The 16,954-nt window shown below is 33.8% G+C and overlaps 1 pseudogene; it reads left to right on the top strand.

Annotated features, from left to right (window-relative positions):
* Positions 1-16,954, top strand: part of LOC111395010 — a 56,759-nt pseudogene that overhangs the window by 23,367 nt on the left and 16,438 nt on the right.

The raw sequence follows: 16,954 nt of genomic DNA, 5'->3' as shown, positions 1-16,954 counted from the left end.
ATAGATTGTCGTACGTCCATTGTGCTATATTATTCTAGTGTTAGAATATATGCAATTTTCTTAGTCTGACACACGTTTTCTCCAAACTCTTCTTTTCTTGGCTTGAACAGATATTGCCATTAATTGGACCAACACAGACAATCATGAATATCTCCATCAGTAGCTATGACTGGCACGGATTCTTTCCAAATGGTAATATTTTAGAAACTGTCAACTAGTTCCTTTTTTTACTCTCAAGGTTATGATTAAATATATTGCATTTGCTCATGATGCAGCTACAAATAATATTGGTGTTGTTATTGCAATATGGGCTCCAGTCACTATGGTACATGTCTGAAATGTTTATCAGACTGAAGTTCTCTGATTAGTCTGCCCTCCCTAAGGTCAAATCCAATGAAATTTCTATTTTTGTCTAGGTCTATTTCATGGATACACAAATATGGTATGCTATATTCTCAACGGTTATTGGTAGGATCGAAGGAGTATTCAGCCACCTTGGCGACGTTAGTGTTTATAATGCTTTAAAATGATGAGATGACTTCATGGAAATATGTAATTGTGGAATATTTGATCATGGCACTTCTTGATAGGTGCCTTCCAGCTTTCAAAACATGATGTTGTTTTTCTATGCTCACAACAACATATCTTCTTGATTTTGTATGACATTTTATTTATTCTAGATAAGGACACTGGGGATGTTAAGGTCAAGATTTGAATCTGTTCCTAGAGCTTTCAACAAACTTCTTGTCCCACATTCGAAAGAGGAAATGAGACAACTTGAACAGGTGCTGCACTTATTTATTGGCATTCTCTTGATATCATTGGCACTCGGGATCTTGCATCAAATGTGCAAGCTAGCTATCTTTTGGTTCGGCGTTCTGTTTTTTAAAATTTTCTTCTGCTGTCTCTAGTCTGTCTGCCAATAATAATATATTAACATTTGGAGATTATTGCTAAATGAAAACTATTATGGCAGGATAATACACTGGAAAGAAGGAATATTGCCAAATTCTCTCAGATGTGGAATGAATTCATATTGTCCTTGCGAACTGAAGACTTGATCAGCCACCGGTCGGTACTTTTTCTTTAGGGAATAACATGCTTCTGATTAAGATTCTGTATGTTTTTTCCCCTGACTGGGTTTTTTAAGGAGATCATCATTTTAGAGTACTTGTTTCTTTACATTATAATAAAAAAAATTGTCATTTGAAGGGAAAAGAATCTGCTTCTTGTCCCATATTCACCAAGTGAAGTCACTGTTATCCAGTGGCCTCCTTTCTTGCTTGTTAGTAAGGTAAGATACAAAGCATATCTTACTTCTTTAATGGTCAATGTGTTCCAGTTTTTGACACGTCATTTCAATATATAAATTAGATTCCAATAGCGTTGGACATGGCTAAAGATTTCAAGGGGAAGGAAGATTTTGAGCTCTTCAGGATAATTAAGAGTGATGATTTTATGAGTACTGCAATAATTGAATGCTATGAGACACTGAAGGATTTGCTAATTGCCTATCTAGGAGATGAATATGAGTAAGGGATATTAGTTGTTGCTCCTATGTGTTTGAAAAATTGAATTACCAGGAAGTCAAACTTGATTTTATAGTAACGGACAAAGGAATCTTGCGGCATGACCTTTGTTTCTCGGATGATTGACTTCTTGGACTATTTTTCCATTATTACAGAGTTATTCTGCAAATATGTGATAAAGTGGAAGACAGCTTAAAACAGCAAAGATTCTTGAGTGAATTTAAGATGAACGGGTTGCCTTTATTAAGCGATAAACTGGATAAATTTTTGACACTAATTGTAAGTTTATCTTTTTATGCTACTCCAATTTCGAAATTTCCTCTGTCAGTAATATCTGTAGTACTAAATGCCTCATGAGATCTATTTGTACTTTCACAGGTATCAGAGAATAAGGACTATGAAAATATAGATCTGAGATTATAATCAAACTTCAAGATATTCTAGAGATTATTGCTAAGGATGTAATGCATAATGGGCATGAGTATGTTTTAGATGAACTTTTTAGTAAGCATCTGTGCATATTGAATCGTATCCAATATCCAACATTTTTGAGATGTGGACTTCTCTTCTTTTTGTAGAATTACCAGATATCAGAAGTTTGAAAGGGTGAAGATTTAAATTTTCCAATAGTAGTTCATGGAGGGAAAAGGTAATTGGCATCCAAAAACTTGTTTACATTGATCGTGTTTTTCTGAGTTTTTCTATGTGCTCATCCTTTCCCTTCATTTTGGTGGGTTTTTTTTTTTTTTTTTTGGGTTTCACATCCTATTCCACAGGTTGTCAGGCTTAGTTTGCTTTTGACCGTAAAGGAATCAGCAATCAATGCGCCTATGAATCTAGAAGCTCGTCGACGTATCATTTTTTTTTGCAAACTCCTTATTTATGAACATGCCCAGTGCTCCAAAAGTTCGTAATATGCTCTCTTTTAGGTCAGTTCTCAAGTTGGAAGTCTCCACAATTTGTTTCCTAGTGACTCGTATTTCATTTACATAGATGGAGTTATTAATGTAAGACTGGATTTGGAGTTAAAATCCAGATCCAAAGATTTTAACTAGAACCAATTCTAATTGATAGATTAGCTTGGTTTTCTAATACTCACAAAATTGATTCCTGATGAATAGAAATTTCGTTGATGAGAAGAAGAAACAGAACATTGAAATGCAAGATATCCTTATAATGTTGAAAATACTTAAGAGAAGAAAAATAGAAAGTAGAAGAGCATTCAAGTTACAGTCTAGATTGATGAAGCAGTCGCTGGAAATGTCCTGATGATTTTACTGACAAAGAGGAAAAAAGGAACAAATCCTTCCAAGTAAAATGGAATTTAGTGAGTTAGTTCTTTAATATTCTCACAGTTCTCCCTAGACAGATGCTCCAGTGAACCACCTTCATTTACCTTCATTAAAAGTTAATAATCAGACTAATCGCAAACTGTTGGAATTTAACTTAAAATTGTGTATAATGACTTAGATGTTATGGTAATTTCTTTTGGATCCGACTTGGCAATTGGTAATAATCTTTATTATCAGAAACTAAATATTTGTTTTAGAAGCTTAAAAACAGGGAACAGGATAATGTTTCTTAGACGAGGTTCCCAAAATTATTTTGGATTGAATATGTTATAATTATGTTTGTTGATGGGAAGTCATGCAACAAACTCACAAGTGTGACATAACATTGTGAAAAAGGCTGATCAGTAATGCTGCCAAATTGACTCCATGAGGATCACAATGTTGCCAACTTTCTTTGAAACTGACATTTTACAATAGTTAATAGGCTTTGTTTAGCTGCTTTAGCTTGTGCATGAACAAATAATATAATTCCTATGTTGGGGGAGTCTTCAATTCCATTACTCTTCCTTCTTATTACTCTTCTTGTTCCTTTTTTTTTTTTTTTTTTTTGGTTTCCAAATTTCATGTTTGCTTATTGGCTTCTGTATCAATTGAATGGATGATCTATGACATACGGATAGTTTGTCATTTTCTTGCAACTATAGTTTAATATCACTTTGGTTAATGACTCTGTGTTTTGACACCACACTATGATGAAGAAGTTCCATGTTCAGCAGAGGAGCTTGAGAAGGTAAATGAAGATGGCATAACAATTCCATTTTACCTTAAGAAAATTTATCCAGGTGAATTCAAGATTCATTGCCTTTTACTGTGGTTGTGCTTGTGCTTGTGCCTTTTCTGGCCGCATTTACTATTATTAAAAAAGATCAATGGAAAAATTTTGAGCAAAGAATACAGGATCCAGTTTATGGCGACAGTGATGGAATGGAATTGGAACGTCAGTGGGTATCTTACAGGGGTCAGACGCTTTTCCGGACAGGTAAGTATAAGAACAAATTCGTGCAGTTCATTTTACGAGTTGATCTTACATTCACTTTTCATTGGCCACTGCATTTGTGCTTTGGTCTCCAGTGAGAGGGATGATGTACTATAGGGAAGCTCTGGAACTCCAGTGTCTTTTGGAATTTTCCGATCTTAATGATAATGGTTTGTGGATACATATCTCTTTAGAACCTGAGGAATGATATCATCTGTAACGCCCCAAATTTTATCAACTTAAATTTGAGGAGTTACCGATATCATTCCATCATCATACATCAAGCGGAAATAAAATTTAAAATTTAATACCTTAATTTATTGAAACTCAAATACTGAATCAAATAAATATAGCGTCATGAATGGAATTGAAGAGACATAAAATGCCCTAACAAATTTATTATGGATTCCTAAAAAAATTTCTTTTACTTGGCAACCTGCGCACCACTCAGCCACCATCCACGTTGACCAATCTGACCTGAAAAGTTAAAATGGAAGGAGTGAGTAATTTATACTCAGTAAGATATGTGTGTCCAAAACAATATGATAACTTTTAAAACATGAATCTATAGCATTCCATACCATCATTTCATCAAAAGCAATCGGTGATCAATCGAAAGCTCTAGCATATTTGAGAAGACCCGAAGGCGATCTCACATTTCATAGGGACCCGCAGGTCAATTAGCATTTCATGAAATAAATCACAAATAAAAATCATAATATTGCAAGGACATATCACTTGCACATAGTATCTTACGTCGTTAATCCACGAATTTTGGAAACAAGATCCAAGAATCACGCTCCAAATGTTTATTTTCTGTCCACGCAATTGTTGCCATGTATGTGCATGCAATAGATGTGATTAAAGAGGAAAAGAGAATTATAATTTTGGTAGAATATGAATATAATAGGGGGTTTCTGCTGAACTTAAAGAATGAAACCAAAACTAAGGAAATGGGGTTCATGGCAAAAATATGTGTATGGCATTAGTATTTATAGGCAAATATAAAGTAGTTGATAAGGGTTAGAACTGTGTTAGTTATTATCCTCTATAAGATTGAAATTTATCCAAATTATATGAAGGATAATTAAAAATCAAGAATAATCATTATGTGATCAGATTTTATATAATTACGATATGTATAATTTCAGTTGTAACTTGTAGATAATAAATGGAATCTACCTGTTATATTGTTTAAAATTCAAAAGGGTCTTATAATTCAAAATAAGGATAATGACTAAAAATAGAGATAAATTACATTATATATAGTTTTATACACAACACGTGTAACATAGGGGAAAACCAAGTTATATACAACACGTGTACACGTAGGAAAACACTAAACTTGTTATAATCAGCATCAAGTGAAAAACAGAATTGGATTCAATCATTTTCAAATAAAATATTTTATAACATTTGGCAATTATCTTGAAAGATACAATCTCTCTTGTTAATCACGTGTCCACGGAAATCAATTCTGTTACACTGGATTTCAAATGGAAAAACAGAATTTGGGTATGACTAAATCCTTAAAGATAATCGTGATTATAAAATATTGTATTATTTTGCTAATTATCTTTAAAGGTACATTATTTGAAAATATATATTAAATAAGTTTCTTTGAATTGATTTATTCCAAATTAAGTTATCATTATCCATACATGCACACATTAAGATAAGTTGGACTCCTAATTGCATTGGATATAAGGCTTAATTTATTTTAGTGCAAACAAACAATTTAATAAATAACTAATAAGACTTGTATCTAATTTCCATGAAAGTAGTGTTTATTCTCTTTTGTCAAACCGAGAGCAAAACGTGGACAGCTTTAATGAAATTTGATTACAGTAACATAAATTCTTGTTTCATTATGGTTAACTCCAAATCCTAATTTAACTAACTAATAAGGAATCGTGATTGCAGTATTGAAGTCACGTCCAATTTTGCCAAGTGAATTAATCCCTTAATCTTTGATCTCTTTAACTTAATTTATTCTAAACATAAAACTGGATTTGGCCAAGTAAAACAACATTAGGATTTAAACACTAGAATTAGATTAATTATAACTAAGGTTTTAAAATCCCACCATGGCTTCAATTAACGTAATCTATTGTACCAAAGAAGACTAATCCTAATCAAAAGCACACGTGGCTACACATCTTATTTAAAATAATATTACTTACCAATTTCATTAACAACAAAGCTTAAAACTTTAGAACTATAAAATCTTTGCCATAACTTATTCAAATAAACTTTTTCTTGAGCCTAAAATGCATAATTAATTACAAACTATTAAACGAGTATAATATTGATATACTTACACTCACTCTACCAAAATTTAATTATTTGACTCAAAATATAACAATTTAAAATATATTGCATCTTAGTCCCTCAACTTTTGAAATATAACATATAAAACAAATATGTTTTTATTCTAAAATTTTCGGGATGTTACATCATCTGTTCATTTCAATTTCTTTCTGCAGCTAACAAATATGTGCTAAAGAGTTAAAGCCATTTTTTAGTTAATTACTGTATGTTCCTCTGCAGCTCCTTTTGGTGGCTACTGGGATATTGATGTAAACCACAAGGAACACAGAATACTTAAGGAACAAGGACAGGCTTTGGCAGAACTGAAGTTCACATATGTTGTATCTTGTCAAAAGTATGGTGCTCAGAAGAAGTCCAGGGAAATAAATACAATTTGAATTAAACTCTAATACAAAATCCTATCTGTACTCTATCTCAATCCTTATCTTTATTTCTATCAGGTAGGAACCACCGACTCATACCTGATTAAGTCATGAGTGATCATGCCTTTGTTCTCACTTATTTCTAATACTTTGCATACAGAAGGAGAAAGTATTGTCTTCCTTTTGACGCACTTTTATTGGATAGGTAGAGTCTTTTTTTCTTGTCATATTTGATATTGTAGAACTCCCATGAATAATATAAATATTGATTATAGCATTGCTGGTATTTAACATATAATTTTTTACATTTCATAAAAATGCTAACAGTAGCATTATATTCCCTTGTAAATAGACCTTGATTACTTGCACTTAGCACACTTGTAATTCTTGATGTTCTGTCTGGTTGTTACTCATCTCTGACAATAACTTTCGTAAATTAGCAATCTGAAATTTCTGGAAGCTTTCATCTTCTTCCTTTTTTCAGGTTCGGCGATATTTCCAAGAATGAATGTAAGGGACCCATATAAGCGACTTGGAATTAGTAGGGAAGCTTCTGAAGATGAAATTCAAGCTGCCAGGAATTTTCTAATACTAACATACGGAGGGCACAAACCAAGTATGGATGCTATTGAATCAGCACATGATAAAATAATAATGCAAAAGTTCTATGAAAGGAAGAACCCCAAAATCAACATCAAGAAAAAGGTCAGGGAAGTAACCCAGTCTCCCATTGTGCAGGCTGTTGTGAGTAGGTTCAGAACTCCATCAACGAATATCATCATAAAAACTTCCATTGCATTCGCGGTGCTCGGAGTGCTTACGGTACTCTTTCCAACTGAAGAAGGCCCTACGCTTCAAGTTGCCATTTCTTTACTAGTTACCATGTATTTCATCTATGATAGGCTGAAGAGCAAACTCCGAGGTTTTCTTTATGGGTAAGCTTTTTATATTGCTAAATGAAGTTATCGCATTTTAGACACGTCTATATCCTGCATTTACGTTAAAATTAAAAGAATTTATTTACATATTATATCCATAGTTATAGTGACTAGCTCTAATTTCTAGATACCATGTGCATATTATGTAGAGCGATTGTTGTTGTTTAGGGAAGGATTGAGCTGGAGGGACAAAATGAAATTAGGCCTTCATTTTCAAAATAATGTAAGCAAATGTATTTTTGGCAAAATCATAATATGACCTTACTTATTACGCACCCCTTGTTCTTCTCCAACCCACCCAACGCTATTCTAATCTGGCCCTCCTTTGGGCAGAAAAGCACTTATCTGTATTGCTATGACTGGCACTTTGTTGTAGTCTTTTCCCTTTTGTTGGAGCCTATCAGTTCTTCTTGTTAGATCATTCTACTTGTATACATCAGTTATCCTGGCTGATATTTACTGCTTGAGCTTTCTCCAAAACCTTGCGGTATGTGCCTAATTGTACTGTTGTGATGCTAATTTGATTGACGCTCAAAGCATTTGACACACATCTTCTCAATGTCCACTAGGTATGGAGCTAACCTTCTTCGAACCTTGCTCTGTTTGGGCTTGGACACTGTACTAGTTAGCCACCTTTATCCTAGAATCTTCTTCTCCTTCAAACCTCGCAGCTCTCTGATAAGTCACCTATTAAGTTCACATTTTTTTTGAAGGGCAAGGAAGGAGGAGGGGAAAACAGAATTCTGATGCAGGGAAAAGTGGGTAGTAGGAATCAGTTGAGAGAAGGTTATTAATAAGAGGCAGGAGGGACTATAGGCAGGCAATTAAGTAGAGAGTGAGAGAGTAGCCGGTTAGGAGTTCCCTTGTCCTAATAGGCAGAATCATCTTGTTTCCATTATTGTAATTCGTTCCAGTTCAATCAAAGTCTTATTTCACAATTTCTTGTTATCACTTGTTTTTTATAGATTGAACCCTATCACTCTCTGAGCCCTTGAACCTCTCCCTGCCCTAGTTCGTTATCTCTCTCTCTCTCTCTCTCTCTCTCTCTCTCTCTCTCTCACACACACACACACACACACCCACACACACACCCACCGTTGAGGATTTTGGGATTTTTATGAATATTGATCTTGCAGAGTGCCTATTTGAGTAGCCATATGAACAACTTCAGACGTAATTCATATCTGGCTTAGTTAGGAGGTCAACATTAATAATCAGATTTTTGGATCTGACTACCAAGGCATTTTGAGTGGATTCTTTGTTTTGAATTAATTGTTCTTCAAGCAACTGCGGATAATCCTCGTATATAATTACACCACATTTATGCTTATGTCATTAGATATGGGTCAATTGGATGGCTCTATTTGAACCTGAGGTAGGAGGAGCTATTTGTAGTGATGGCAACGGGGCGGGTTCAGGGTCGGGGCAGTTTTTTTGCCCCTCCCCCTTTTTTTTTTGAAGTTCAATAAAATACGGATAACATTCAAGCTGACATAGTTAATATCCAAAATAAACACTGCAAATTTTAAATATAATGGTCGCTATTGGTACATAACATTGATTATTATAATGAACAAGGTTTTTTTTGTGTTTTTTCCTTTGATATTATCACAAAAGTTGTAACCCCACATGCTTTAATTTATGACAATAGATAGATTTTCAAATTTGTTCAGTTGAACATGTTATATCTTTTTATATTTGTTTTTATCAATATAATATCAATTTGATAAAGTAGCATAATGGTATATATAAATTAGTCAAGTTTGATAAGACTTGTACAATTAAGGATACTAGAAAATATGTCATCCTTCTATTTGAAGCAAGTTGAATCCTAACCTTTATTTTAAAAAAAAAAATAAATAAATTCACGGGGCAACCATTTATGCCCCGCCGCGCCCCGCAACGGGGCGGGGTAAATTGCCATCACTAGCTATTTGTACTACCCACGCTGTTAGTTTCAAATGTAGGTGCATGTTGAAAGATTTGATTTCACTCTGTTGAATCAGATTTTCTGTTCTCTCTTCGTCCTCTATTCCTTCCATACATGTCTTGTCACACTCAGAGACAAACACTAACATTTCTCTATTTAGATTCCCGCCAATGATGTATTGATTTAAAATGCTACTTGAAAATAGAATTGTTTGTTGATATGCTTGGTGCATTTCCACTTGAATAATCGGAGTGGTGGTGCGATTTGCAAGCGTACCATTTCGTTCAGACAGGCACAAATAGAGAATGAAACAGTTTTGAGGGCTAGGAACACTTTCTTTTAATTTCCATTCCTCTCCTTTTAAGTTTCAAATATATGTCCGATCTTTGATTTTTCTTAATTTAAATGCATTTTTCATTTAATTATATTAAGTTATTTGTTGAAGCGAACTAATATTTGCTTTAATTTGTAGCATAATTTATTTAGATTTTTAAGAAAAGAAAACAATATAAATTGGTTAAGTCGTGATGTAGGACAATCCCATTGTAAATAGGATAGAAGTTAGATAATTATATTAAGATGTCTAGTTGTAATAAGTTTATCTTTTTATTCTTATTTCTTGTTTTGGATTTCTAATTTCTTTTAGATTAGGATTTATTTTATTTCCTTATATTATTTTCCTAGTGGTAGTAGAAGCAGGGTATAATTTTGCCTATAAGTATAGTGACATTGTACACTTTTCAACAACAATAAATTATTATTCAATATATACGTGACATGATTAATCAAATATCGTTATTTATTACATAATTCTTATTACAAGAATTTCATATTGTTTGGGCTCCAAAATTGTTATTAGAGAAGGAAATTGCTTTAATCCGATGGCTGACGATGGTCCTGGTGGCAGTCGAACCAAGAACGACGAACGACGAACGATGGCTTGATAAGCTCGAACTACGATTCGAGGGGATCGATGAAACTCTTCACAACATTATGCAGATGCTGACCGCGTTAGTTTTGAAAAGAATTGCGAGATGGAGGAGCAAGCTAACAAAAATTTGCAGATTTTAATTGCTATGAATGTCAATTGTTTCAACAAGCATAGAACACGGCAACATGTGGCTAGAGAATTTCTTGAGTCCTAGCCAAGTATGAAAACAAACAAGTTATCAATGATTCTTTTCTTCAATAAACTCGAGGACGAGTTTTTTTCAAGTTGAGATTGATGTAGGACAATTCTAGTGTCAATAGGATAAAAGTTAGATAATTATAATAATATGTCTAGTCGTAATATTTTTATCTTTTTATCCTTATTTCTTGTTTAGAATTGGATTTTTAATTTCTTTTAGACAGGGGCATATATGGGGATTGATTAGTTGAGGGCAGGGAACGGTTTCTTTTAATTCCTGTTCCATTCCTAGTTAGTTTCAGACACATCAATTCTCTGATTTGCTTCATTTGGAATATTTTTTTAATGTTTAATTATATGGTATTTTAATTAGATGAATTGATGTTTGCTTTGAATTTTAGCATAGTCTAATTTAAGAAAAGAATAGAAAATATGTTTATTAAGTTGTTTCTTGATGCAAGAGGGGGAGTTCTTTATGATCTTTAATAACCAAGTCGATATGAGTATGACGTCGATGTCCTTCATAACTAACAGGACTAAGTCTGCTTCCATGATCCAACCACTGATTACTGACTGAATGTCTTTGGCTATTTGATCAGCACTAAGTATGTTCCTAGGTATGAGAGAAAATTCTCATTACACATTCTATATCTGACTTTGAAATAAACGTAGGAGTTAAAAGAATATATAACTCCATAATCAATTAATATTAAAAGAGGTGAGTCAGAAGACTCTTTTCATACCTGACTACCCGCTAACATATTCCAATCCTGCTCCACCTCCGACTGGGTTAAAGAATAAACCTACCCTTTGCCTTCCAGCGGATCGTTAGTTTTTTTAGGTTGTCCTTCTATCATTCCTTGGAAAATGTGTCCTTGACAGTCACATTCATAACAGATTTTCTTTCTAATCAATCACTCTCCTTTATAATTTTTTTTTTGGCACTTTGGGCAGACTGGCCACTTATTTTTATTGCAGTACTGGCACTTGTTCCAGTCTTTTCCCTTTTGTTGGAGCCCTATCCTTGTTCTTGTTATTTCCATTATACTTGCGTGTGGAGGATGAACCTGACTACTATTTGGGGGAGTTTGTCAATCTGATGCTTGTCAAATGCGATTAATTTACTATTCTATAAGACCTCAAGATATGTGCTTAATTGTACTAAAGCAATGGCCTTTTGAATAGCAGTATTCACTGTTCAAAGCTTCTAGATTGCCTCTTCTCAGTATCCATTAGATGTGGATCAAACGTGAATATTCTTCAACCTTCAGCTTGTATTCGGACTTGAACACTTTGCAATATCAAAATTATGCACTGTAGCCGGCCTGTGCCCCTAAAATCTTCTTTCTTGAACCTGCGTAGCTTGTCAAGCCCTCCAACCTCTCCTTCCTGATGTTTATTATCTCTCTTTTGCGCGCGCACACAGAATGAGAGGATTTAGGAGTTTGGGATTCGTGTGATATTGATCTTGCAGAGTGCACTTTGAGTAGCCAAATGGACAACTTTACATCCATTTCATATCTGGCTTAGTTTGGAGGGCAAAACTAATAGTCAGATTTTTATTAGATCTGACTAAACAATCCTCATATAGATTGTAGGTGCACGTCATTATTAGATATAGGTCGATTGGATGCCTAAACCTGAGGCGGGAGAAGCAATCTGTAGTACCGATACCGTTGTTTTCAAATGTAGGTAAACATTGAGAGATTTCTTTCACTCTCCCAAATCAATTTTATCTCTGTTCTCTCTTTGTCCTCTATTCCTTTTCCTACATATCTTGTCACACTAAAACAGATTAATATTCACATTTCTCCATTTAGATTCCTTCCAATAATGGATTGATTTAAAATGCTTGTGATGATGGTATTGCTTGTTGAGATACAAACTGCCTCCTGAATAACCAGAGCAGTGTTGCAACTTGTCTCTAGAACCTTCTTCACTAAACCCTTCCACCTCTCCATTCATTTTCACCTCTCCCAGCTGCGTTTGATTTATTTAGCGGCTCCTGAGTAGCTTCAGGCTCATGAAGCGCTCCCATGGTTTCAACTTTTGTATAAGAAGAGGAAGGCGGTGGTGAAGACCTTTCTTATTAGGTATTAATTGACTATTTAGTGAAAAGAATGCCTTTTATATGTAAGCTTTATTTATATGTATACTCTCTTTTGATTTGACCTTGACTGTTCTGAACTTTCTTGATTAAATCTCTGCTAACTTTCAATGTTTTCAGGGCTGGGACTTTTGTTATATCTTGGCTTCTAGGAACATTTTTGATGGTCTCTGTAACCGACCAGAAGTATTATGACAATATTAAGAATCTTATGTTGCAGTAAGTTGCATTTAAGATTGAATTGCCAACTGTATATATTAATTCAAGATGTTACAAAAAATCTCTCATATAATGGATCTTCTAGATATCCCTCTCTGCGTGTTGCTTACATAGACGAAAAGGAGAAGACGGTTGATGGAAAAACTGAGAAGGATTACTATTTTGTACTTGTCAAGGGAGGTGACAATTTGGACGAGGTACGATCTTGAGTGTGATTTAAGTGGCCCAAACAGAGAATTTTCTGAAACTGTTGCTTAAATAGCCTGATATGATATCAGTAACATTATTTAATCAGATTTTCAGTTTGCATTGCTTTAACTGTGGCATAGCTTATGAATGTCGTTTATATATTCCAATGTTAGGAAATATATCGTATCAAGCTTCCAGGTAATCCTATAGCAATTGGTGGAGGGAAACCTGAAAATCAAAATCATGCAATTATTTTTACTCGTGGAGAAGCTTTGCAGACCATAGACATGAATCAGGTATACATATCTCTTTCCTTTCTTCCAATAAGGCTGTCAATTGTACCAGAGTAAATTAATTCCAATTGTCAACATTTCCCTTCATTCAAGAGAGATGTAATTTCAGTCTCATGTATGCACCAAATCCTGTTAATTCCTTCTCTTCACTCCGGCACACGTGGTACATGCAGTAAACACAAAGATGGCAGGATATATAGATATGTAAACTGAGAATCAGGCTTGAATCAAGTCCATATATCCAAGATAATTAACTGCAATTTGAAATTCGAATAGAATTTATAGTTATTCAATAAATATGGGTGTTACTGATCCATTGACAAATTCATACGTTCACATGATAAATAAAATAAGGGTGTGTTTTGCTTTTATGCTTAAAACATGCATCACTGGGTTTGAACGGGATAGGGTAGCAGAAGAAATGGTTGTGGATTTTGTACTAGATGGATTAAATGGTGCTCAATGAACTAGATCAGATGAAAAAAATGATACTGAACAGAGTAACTTCTTACTTCACTGATGTGGGGATAGGGTAGTGAGATGAGAAGAAAAAGAACAGGGGAAACAATAAACAAGTCTTTTTTTTTTGTCAAAACAGAAGGAAAGAGAGTTTTAGTGACTGAATGTAATGTTAATACTTACATTTTTCTGACCATTTTATTAAACATTACTAAGTAAATTATTATTATTCTTCAGGATAATTATTTTGAGGAAGCTTTCAAGATGCGGAATGTTCTAGAGGAATTTTTAAAATCTGATCATGGACAACGAAGGCCAACAATATTAGGATTAAGGGAGCATATTTTTACTGGAAGGTTTGTAATCTGACATGAAGGCGTCTAGTATATTAGTCTCTAGAGAAGCAATATTTATCCATATCTTATATCTACTCTAATTGCACATATTCTTATGTTCTGCTGATTTATAGCGTTTCTTCACTTGCTTGGTTCATGTCCAACCAAGAAACTAGTTTTGTGACAATTGGGCAGAGAGTTTTGGCAAACCTTTTAAGGTAAAGTTTTTGCATTTTTGCTTGAATTTTTCTCTAAGCCACTTTAGATGTCATTCTATGTCTATTGTCCAAAACTACCATCAATAATTGAACAAGTAAAATAATCAACTAATTGTGACATGAGTGATAATTTGCATTAAAAATCCTCCAAGCTAAAAAACTAAATAAATCTGAAAATTAAAAAAATTACTTTCATATGTTTATCAGTTTATGGTGGAAATCATGCATTTTATTTCTCAGCATATAGTTGAAACTTCTGCACCTTGGTTTCTATGTTATTATACTGAAAAGGCTGGTATGTTTTGCTTCACAAATTGAAAAGTGGTTAAAGCAAAACTGCTGCTTATAATATTTTGACTTTAATAAGTACACCTTGTCATGCTATTCTCATTGACTTTTAGATTTATGACAACTTATACAGAGAAAAGTTTGCTGACCTAGGCTAAAGCTTGTAGGAAGATGAACAGATAATTAAATTCTTTCATTTTTAAGTCATATTTGTTAGTTGTAACTTTAAAATTTTCATATATAGATATATGAAATTTGATATAATGATGATTTGTCATGTTCTTCATCATGATGCCATTATTTTTAATCATTAGTAATATTTTGAATAGAAAGATTGACACGCACACACACACACCTTTGTAGCAATTAAAACTTACCTAATTCTTTCCTCAATTATCTCCTATAATTAAGCGTACATAAATTTCTCCTACAATTATGCATTGACAATTTCCCAACAATTAAGCATATAATAAATAAAATTATGCCTACAGTTAATCTTAGTCAACTACAAACTAGATAGCGACCATATTATGCACATTTTCAACACCCCCCTCAACCTGGTTCAAAAATATCTGTGAATCAGATACCTAATATATATTTCAATTTCCCCAAATCCTTGATCTTAAATTCCTTGGCAAGCATTTTCTTTTTTCCACATTTTCAATCCCATCTATATCATTACCAGTAACAACGATGTCATCTACATAAGCAATTAACTAATTTTCTCATTTTTAGTTTGTTTAAAGAAGAAAGTATGAACTCGGAGGCTTTAAAACTGACTAATTGCCTTGGTAAACTTCTCAAACCAAGCGCAAAGTGATTTTTTAATCTATATAAGGACTTCTTCAAGTTGTAAACTTTCTTTTGCCTTATCACATCCTCAAAGCCATGTGGTAACTTCATGTACACTTCCTCACCTAAACTTCCATGCAAGAATACATTCTTCACATCAGTTGCTCATGTTGCCCATCTATGTCTGTATAGATAAAAAAAACTTGAACTATCTCACTTTTGCAGCAAGATCAAAAGTTTCCCGGTGGTCGAACTCTTAAGTCTCAGTAAGTCCCTTTGCTCTAAGTCATGTTTTATATCATTCAACTGTCCTACATTCCTCGTGTTTCAATGTGAATTTCCATTTACATCTCACTGGCCTCTTTCCTAGTGAAAGATGAATAAGTACAAATGTATTATTGTTTTTCAAAGTTCTTGTTTCATCATAGATAACCTCTTCCCATTTTGGAACAGTAAGAGCTTCCAGTATAGTATTTGGAATAGGTTCACCAGAAGAAACATTAGCAGTAAATGCTATAAAATAAAAAGGATAACCTATGCAGGAGACATACTTTGAAATAGGATTCGTAGTCCAAGATCTAACACCTTTGGAACATCAAGATAAAATTATCAGTCAAGTCAAGACTCTTAGAAAGATTATGAACTGATAAATTACTTGTGTTTTCCATAATCTTTTCATTTGTTTCACATGATTGGTGATAAGGAAATTATTTCTTGTTCCTTCTTGAATAAACTTTTAGTGCTCAGTCTTTATTTGAACACACTCGAGTGGAGTTTGGAACTGGAGAGGAAGTAGTTACCGGAATTGGAGATGATGATTGAGAATTTATTGGAGGAATCACATAAATGTTAGAAATGACCATGGGTAAAACATGAACCTAGAGATAGTGGGATAAGTAGACCAAAATGAATCTGCTACACGGCTACTTCCTTGTGAAGAAATGCTTAGGTGAAAAAAGAAGTATTCTCAAAAAAGGTTACATCCATGGACGCAAAAAGTTTTCCCTGTTGAAGGGTAATAGCACTTGGAACCTTTTGCAGTAGGATTCCTGAGAAACACATCAAAGAGCCATTTGATCTAATTTTCCCATATAATGGTCGTGTAAGTGAACAAATGCTACAAACAAAAACTCGTTGTGAAATAGAAGGAAAAAAAAAAAGTGTGATCATGGGTATACATTTTGAAGAGTGTCAGCTTGTGTTTTGAAATCCAAAACCATTGATGGCAATGGCATCCTGTTGATAAGATAGGTAACAGTAGAATAACTTTCCCCAAATGTTTAAGAACTGTCGTGATAAACAATAGTATTCTTTCCCGTTATCTGTCCAAAGATGAATTTGAAGATTAGCTTGAACCTGAGTTTTAATGTTTTTGCAGATTTTTTTTTTTAGCATATAGATCTAACTCACACGAGAATGATCATGTGTGAATGTAAACCACCTAGAACCAGATATGTTGTTGACACGTGACGTGAAGGCCCCCAGATATCAAGGAAAAAGGTTCCAA

The sequence above is a fragment of the Olea europaea genome, chromosome 6, assembly GCF_002742605.1.
Source record: "Olea europaea var. sylvestris chromosome 6, O_europaea_v1, whole genome shotgun sequence".
In the NCBI taxonomy this organism is placed as follows: domain Eukaryota; kingdom Viridiplantae; phylum Streptophyta; class Magnoliopsida; order Lamiales; family Oleaceae; genus Olea; species Olea europaea.
Note: the sequence above shows the minus strand (reverse complement) of the source record. Positions and strands in the feature narration are given on the sequence as shown.